Source organism: Mustelus asterias, unplaced genomic scaffold (genome assembly GCF_964213995.1).
Source record: "Mustelus asterias unplaced genomic scaffold, sMusAst1.hap1.1 HAP1_SCAFFOLD_1928, whole genome shotgun sequence".
Classification (NCBI taxonomy): domain Eukaryota; kingdom Metazoa; phylum Chordata; class Chondrichthyes; order Carcharhiniformes; family Triakidae; genus Mustelus; species Mustelus asterias.
This window is the reverse complement of record NW_027591873.1, coordinates 25176-33534: the sequence shown is the minus strand read 5'-3', so window position 1 is coordinate 33534 and position 8359 is coordinate 25176.

The window sequence follows — 8359 nt, the reverse complement described above, 5'->3', positions numbered from 1 at the left end:
GACACCAACACCGGAGAAGGCACCTGCTTACCGGCCGGACACTGCAGATTCAACCCCTGGCCCAATCCCATCACCGACCCTAATCTGAAACCTCACGCCCGGGTAAGGCACCAGCAACCCGGCCACCGGCTGCAGATTTAACCCCGAGCCTAAAATTATCAGCGACCCTAATCTGAATGCTCAAGCCCGGGGAAAGCACCTCCAACCTGGCCACCGGCTGCAGATTTTACCCCGAGCCAAAGCACATCACCGACCCCAATCTGAAATCTCATGCCCGGGAAAGGCACCTGCAACCCGGCCAGGCACTGCAGATTCAACCCCCTAGCCAAACACCATCCCCGACCCTAATCTGAATGTTAAAGCCCGGGGGAAGGCAACTGCGACCCGGCCACCGGCTGCAGATTTTACCCCGAGCCAAAGCACATCACCGACCCCAATCGGAAATCTCATGCCCGGGGAAGGCACCTGCAACCCGGCCAACGCAGGCATATTCCCGCCCTTGCTCCACCCACCATGAACCCAAGCACTCGAAACTGAATCTCCACGCCGACCAAGGCGCTCCTTCTGGCGGCCACACTTTCAAATTTGGAGTGGACGGACAACGTGGCCGATATGCGGAGTGAAGGGACAATCTGACTTTCTTTATCTCTCTTTCTCTCTGTCTGTCTCTCTCTTTATCCAGCTGCGCAAAGGGTTCAATAATTCACGAAGATGTGTAGGTTAGGTGGATTGGCTGTGCTAAATTGTCCCTTAGTGTCCAAAGATGGGCAGGTTAGGTGGATTGGCCATGCTAAATTGTCCCTTAGTGTCCAAAGATGGGCAGGTTAGGTGGATTGGCCATGCTAAATTGTCCCTTAGTGTCCAAAGATGGGCAGGTTAGGTGGATTGGCTATGCTAAATTGTCCCTTAGTGTCCAAAGATGTGTAGGTTAGGTGGATTGGCCGTGCTAAATTGTCCCTTAGTGTCCAAAGATGTACAGGTTGGGTGGATTGGCCGTGCTAAATTGTCCCTTAGTGTCCAAAGATGTGCAGGTTAGGGGGATTGGCCATGCTAAATTGTCCCTTAGTGTCCAAAGATGTGCAGGTTAGGTGGATTGGCCATGCTAAATTGTCCCTTAGTGTCCAAAGATGTGTAGGTTAGGTGGATTGGCCATGCTAAATTGTCCCTTAGTGTCCAAAGATGTGCAGGTTAGGTGGATTGGCCATGCTAAATTGTCCCTTAGTGTCAAAGATGTGCAGGTTAGGTGGATTGGCTATGCTAAATTGCCACTTAGTGTCCAAAGATGTGCAGATTGGATGGATTGGCCATGGTAAATATGTGGCGTTACAGGGATAGGGCCGGGGAAGAGGGCCTGGATAAGATACTCGTGTCAGAATCGCTGCCCACACGATGGGCCGAATGTCCGCCTTCCGCAATGCAGGGCTTCTATGATTCACAGTGAGCAGCCATACCTTAAGATTTACTAGGATGCTACTGGGACTTGATGGTTTGAGTTATAAGGAGAGGCTGGATAGACTGGGACTTTTCTCTCTGGAGTGTCGGAGGCTGAGGGGTGATCTTATAGAGGTCTATAAAATAATGAGGGCCATAGATCAGCTCGATAGTCAATATCTTTTCCCAAAGGTAGGGGAGTCTAAAACTAGAGGGCGTAGGTTTAAGGTGTGTTGTGGAAAAAATGCCACTGGTAGTCAGATCTCAAGGTTCCAAAAATACAGTTTATTCAACGGAGCTCCGTGGAGACAAGGCACAAGTCAGTAGCAAACATTCTCTCAGTAAAATGACGGGAATGGTCCATCTTTATACTTTTTACACAATAGATGGACCGGAGATTTGAACATTATCACATTGTATAGGTAGGTACAAACAGATATAGACATTTAACATATTATTGTTCTTATGAATGGGCACATTTCCTATGTCTGTGGCTATCGATGGTTGGTTTCGGCTCATTCAGGTGCGAATCGGTTTTCCTGCATTCATATTTTCCCGCTCTTTCTATGACTAATCTACTCCCTTTGTCTCGGGTTTTTTCCCTTATCTAAAAGATGTCTCGATCCCTGGCTTGGCTTCCTGAGGTGTCAATTCTCTGCTGGTGCTTGATAGGGGTTCCCCCTGTGGTTATGAACCCTCTTCTTCCCCAAGCTGTCATATAATCATGTATGACTCCGAAGGCATAGCGGGTGTCTGAATAAATGTTTACCGCTTTACCCTCGGATAACTCAAGTGCCTGGGTGAGTGCCACCAGTTCTGCCACTTGTGCGGACAAGCTTCCGTCAATTCTTCCTGACCCTACTGTTTCTAATTTATCATTCACTGCTGCCCATCCTGTCCGTGGTGATCCTCCCACATATTTGCGTGACCCATCCACAAAGAGGGTCTCCTCAGCTGTTACCAGGGGCATGTCCTTTATCCTTCCTTCTCCTTCTTCCACATCCACATCCCCACAATTGTGTGGTTCTCCTTCGTCTAAGATCCCTTCTGCTGGGTTATTTCCCGTATCCCTTATTATTGTTACGGACTTGCTGGGAGGTAGGAGGACAGCTGCCCATTTAGCCCTTCTCATGTTGGAGACTGACTTTAGTTTTCCCGTGTTCAGCATTTCCACCAAGGTGTGTTTGGTGTGAAGGATTATATTCCCTGTCATGATTACTGGCTCGCTAACCCTCCTATCCCGGTCAGATAAATCATTTTATTTGTAGTGGGTAAGGGTAGGTCGGTAACGGATATGGATGCCCCTGTGTCCACCAGCATCTCGCATTGTCTGCCCCCTACCAGTGCTGACACATAAATCCTTCCCTCCTTTTTACCCTTGTGAACGGGGGCTGCAGACCGTCAATCTTGCTGACCCCGGGGGTTCTGTGGTTCCTCCGGTTCAGCTGGGGACATGGACCGGGTTGGGGGTCTCCCATGCTTATTCCAACATACGGCTTCCGTATGTCCGTGTTTATTACAGTGGCTGCAATGTTTCCCACTGTTCACAACTTTGTTCCTTTTCCGTGGAGTCTGCAATCCCTCGCAAAGTGCCCTTGTCGCCCACAATTGTGGCAAATCAGTTTAGGCTTTGTTCCATTCCCGTTACTGTAGGCTGCTACTCTTTCTAACCTTGCTCTTGCCTGGGGTTCCTCTTTCCCTGGGACACCGCTAGCCCATTCCACCAGCTCATCGTAATCTTGGGACATGATCACTCCCATTTTTAGGATGAGCTGGTGAGCACTAGAGAGTCCATCCTTAAAAGCCTGGATGAACGCTCGATCTCCTCGCCCTGGATCCCCTTATCCTGAGCACTCTTGGTATATCCAGAACAGTTGTTCCCCGTACTCAGAGGCTCCTTCTCCTTTTAGCTGCTTTGTGGTGGTAATTCTGCTCCAGTTAGTGGGAGCATTCCCTAAGACCCTCTGAATTTCTTCTTTAAACTGTAAGAAGGGTGCCTGTTGGGTATCTATTTCTGCTGTTAGGGGAATTACATGTGTCCACCGTCCCCCATTATAATCCTGTGCTGGAGGAGTGGCGGGTCCCCCTGCTACCTGTCTCCACTTATCCGCTGGACAGGCTGCCCTGACCAGCTGGTGTACGTCTCTTAGGTGTAATTGGTGTCCTACCCAGATTGTGTCTAATTCTTCCCAGAATTTAGTGTTTGCGCTCCTAGGTTGTAATTTACCCAGGGAAACCATTATCTGCTGTCTCTCACCTGGGGTGAAGGGTTGATAAGTTGCTTTTGATCGCGCATCTGTTCCCCCTCGGGTTATTGGTGCTAAGTTGTGTTCTAGCGCTTCCCACTCCTCTGAGGGAGCGGTTGGTCCCTGCTGTGTGGACTCATAAGGAGGTAGAGGAACAGTTTCCCCTCTCCATTGCTTTTCTTCTAAATACCTAGTTTTGCTTCTCCAGTTCCCTCACTCGGGATTCTAATTCTCTAATCCTTTCTTTATCTTCACTCCACTTCTTAGTAGAGGCGACTACTTGCTCAATTAGACCAGCTAACTGATGTGTTAACATTACTCCTATCTTCTTTGTTTTGTTTCTCTTTTCTTTATCCACTCTCTCTGCTGCTCTAAGGTTTGAGAAGTATCCCAGCCATCTTTCTGCATTCTCTTTATTAACTTCTTCCTGTCTGCCATGTAAATTTCAATCAGGGAACCTGCAGATCCCCTTTTAACTCCACTATCTGCCATTTCGCAGATTTCACTAACCCCGGCCACGATTATTCTTTAGTAAAGTGTGCTAACTACCGTAGGGACTTCACTACCCCCGGCCTCGATTACTCTTTAGCAAAGTGTGCTCTCTACCGTAGGGACTTCACTACCCCCGGCCACTATTGCTATTCTCACACCATGTTTCACTGCCGTTACAGGGTTTCAAGTTATACTCACGGTTTCCACGATTACCACTTCGGCAATGTGCTTCTCCACCGGAGTCCGGTTTAGGTCAGAGTTGATCAAACTCCTGTTCCGCCCCGCTTTTCACAACATTGACAGTACAGTTCCCAACTTTTCAAACTTTCATGCAATCAGATGGCGCCTCTGCGTCTGTTCGCCACTACAGAGGGTGATGTTAAACCGACTTCTGCCCTTTTGTGCTTCACAATCCTTAGTGCCCTTGGTGTCTCTCACTCACTTCAATTCCTGACCTTCACGTGGCAGATTTTAAAATAACTTTTAAACTGTATTTTTGACCCGGTCTGACTCTCACAGATTCCGTGATCTCTACCCCGGTTCCAATCGTGGCCAATCGACCTCACCAGTAATATGATTCTGCCGACTACGCCAATTTGTTGTGGGAAAAATCCACTAGTAGTCAGATCTCAAGGTTCCAAAAATACAGTTTATTCAATGGAGCTCCGTGGAGACAAGGCACAAGTCAGTAGCAAACCTTCTCTCAGTAAAATGACGGGAACGGTCCATCTTTATACTTTTTACACAATAGATGGACCGGAGATTTGAACATTATCACATCGTTATAGGCAGATACAAACATTTAACATAGTATTGTTCTTATGAATGGGTACATTTCCTATGTCTGTGGCTATCAATGGTTGGTTTCAGCTCATTCAGGTGCGAATCGGTTTTCCTGCATTCATATTTTCCCGCTCTTTCTATGACTAATCTACTCCCTTTGTCTCACGTTTTTTCCCTTATCTAAAAGATGTCTCAATCCTTGGCTTGGCTTCCTGAGGTGTTTGTTAACTTTAAATCACTGTCTGTGATTCTAAATGTCTTGTCTGTTGGGTTTGATTTCAAGTGATCTTTGTCTAAGTGGAAGCCGGTGTCTGTTTTATGGTTCCTTTCCCAGTTAACATTTTATGTGCCAGGCAGTCATTTTAAAGTGTGCTTTCCTTACGTTTTTACCCTTACAAAGGCATACGGCATGCTTGCCTTCATCGGCCGGGGCATTGAGTTTAAAAATTGGCAAGTCATGTTGCAGCTTTATAGAACCTTAGTGAGGCTGCACTTGGAGAGGGTACAGAAAAGATTTACCAGGATGTTGCCTGGTATGGAGGGCATTAGCTATGAGGAGAGGTTGGAGAAACTTGGTTTATTCTCACTGGAGTGGTGGAGGTTGAGGGGAGACCTGATAGAAATCTACAAGATTATGAGGAGCACGGACAGAGTGGATAGTCAGAAGCTTTTTCCCCCAGGGTGGAAGAGTCAATTACTAGGGGGCATAGGTTTAAGGTGCGAGGGGCAAGGTTTAAAGGAGATGTACGAGGCAGATTTTTTACACAGAGTGTAGTGGGTGTCTGGAACTTGTTGCTGGGGGAAGTAGTGGAAGCGGGTACGGTAGTGACTTTTAAGAGGCGTCTTGATAAGTACATGAATAGGATGGGAATAGAGGGATATGGTCCCCAGAAGGGTAGGGGGTTTAGTTCAGTCGGGCAGCATGGTCGGTGCAGGCTTGGAGGGCCAAAGGGCCTGTTCCTGTGCTGTAATTTTCTTTGTCCAGAGATGTTTAGGTTAGATGGATTGGCCATACTAAAATACCTCTTGGTGTCCAAAGATGTGCAGGTTAGGGTGGATTGGCCATGCTAAATTGCCCCTTAGTGTCCAAAGATGTGCGGGTTAGGCCTTGAACACAGTGCTATGCTGGCTGGCTGGTCGATGCGTGGAGTGGACGGACAATGTGACTGATTAGTGGCTCTGTGTCTCTCTCTTTATCCAGCCATGCAGGGGGTTCAATAATTCACAAAGATGTGTAGGTTAGGGTGGATTGGCCATGCTAAATTGTCCCTTAGTGTCCAAAGATGGGTAGGTTGGGTGGATTGGCCATGCTAAATTGTCCCTTAGTGTCCAAAGATGGGTAGGTTGGGTGGATTGGCCATGCTAAATTGTCCCTTAGTGTCCAAAGATGGGTAGGTTGGGTGGATTGGCCATGCTAAATTGTCCCTTAGTGTCCAAAGATGGGTAGGTTGGGTGGATTGGCCATGCTAAATTGTCCCTTCGTGTCCAGAGATGTGTGGGTTAGGTGGATTGGCCATCTATGTTTTAAAATTTCAATTCAAACCCTGGGCCACATAGGAAGGCTGCAGAGATTGGGGAACTGTGTCAAACCAGTTTGTGTGTGTGTGTGTGTCTGTAGCTTTTGTGTCTTTGAACTTGCTTATCCCAGCTGCCAGTGCAGGATTGCAAGCAGATATATAGAAAGAAAGAAATCATAGAATCCCTACAGTGCAGAAGGAGGCCATTCGGCCCATCAAGTCTGCACCGACCACAATCCCACCCAGGCCCTACCCCCACATATTTACCCACTAATCCCTCTAACCTATCCATCTCAGGACTCTAAGGGGCAATTTTTAACCTGGCCTATCAACCTAACCCGCACATCTTTGGACTGTGGGAGGAAACCGGAGCACCCGGAGGAAACCCACACAGACACGAGGAGAATGTGCAAACTCCAGACAGACAGTGACCCGAGCCGGGAATCGAACCCAGGACCCTGGAGCATATACTGAGCTTCAATCTTTCCCCCTGCCAGCAATAATCCCCCCACTGCTGCCAATTTGCAAAATTGCCATGCTAAATTGTCCCTTAGTACATAGAACATAGAAAAGCTACAGCACAAACAGGCCCTTCGGCCCACAAGTTGCGCCGAACATGTCCCTACCGACTAGGCTTACCTATAACCCTCTATCTTACTAACTTCTATGAACTTATCCAAAAGTCTCTTAAAAGATCCTATCGAATCCACCTCCACCACCACTACCGGCAGCAGATTCCACGCACCCACCACCCTCTGAGTGAAAAACTTACCCCTCACATCTCCTCTGTACCTACTCCCCTGCACCCTAAACCTGTGACCTCTTGTGGCAACCATTTCAGCCCTGGGTAAAAGCCCCTGAGAATCCACTCTATCAATACCCCTCAACATCTTATACACCTCTATCAGGTCACCTCTCATCCTTCGCCTCTCCAAGGAGAAAAGACCTAGCTCTCTCAACCTATCCTCATAAGGCATGCCACCTAATCCAGGCAACATCCTTGTAAATCTCCTCTGCACCCGTTCTATGGCTTCCACATCCTTTCTGTAATGAGGCGACCAGAACTGGGCACAGTACTCCAGGTGGGGTCTGACCAGGGTCCTATACAGCTGCAGCATTATCTCCCGATTCCTAAACTCAATTCCTCTATTGATGAAGGCCAGTATTCCATACGCCTTCTTAACCACAGCCTCTACCTGCGACGCTGCTTTGAGTGTCCTATGAACCCGGACTCCAAGATCCTTCTGATCTTCCACACCGCCAAGCGTCTTACCCTTAATATTATATTCTTTCATCCTATTCGACCTGCCAAAATGAACCACCACACACTTATCTGGGTTGAAGTCCATCTGCCACTTCTCCGCCCAGTCTTGCATCCTATCTATGTCTCGTTGCAACTGCTGACATCCCTCTACACTATCCACAACCCCACCAACCTTTGTGTCATCAGCAAACTTGCCAACCCATCCTTCCACTTCCTCATCCAGGTCATTTATAAAAATCACAAAGAGCAAGGCTCCCAGAACAGATCCCTGGGGCACTCCACTGGTGACCGACCTCCATGCTGAAAAAGACCCATCTACAACCACTCTTTGCCTTCTGTGGGCAAGCCAGTTCTGAATCCACAAGGCAATGTCCCCTTGTATCCCATGCCCCTTCACTTTCTCAATGAGCCTTGCATGGGGCACCTTATCAAATGCCTTGCTGAAATCCGTATAAACTACATCTACCGCTCTTCCCTCGTCAATGTGTCTAGTTACATCTTCAAAAAATTCAATTAGGCTCGTAAGGCATGATCTGCCTTGGACAAAGCCGTGCTGGCTATTTCTGATCATAAGAGAAAAGGTTATCCAAAGATGTGCGGGTTGGGTGGATTGGCCATGCTAAATT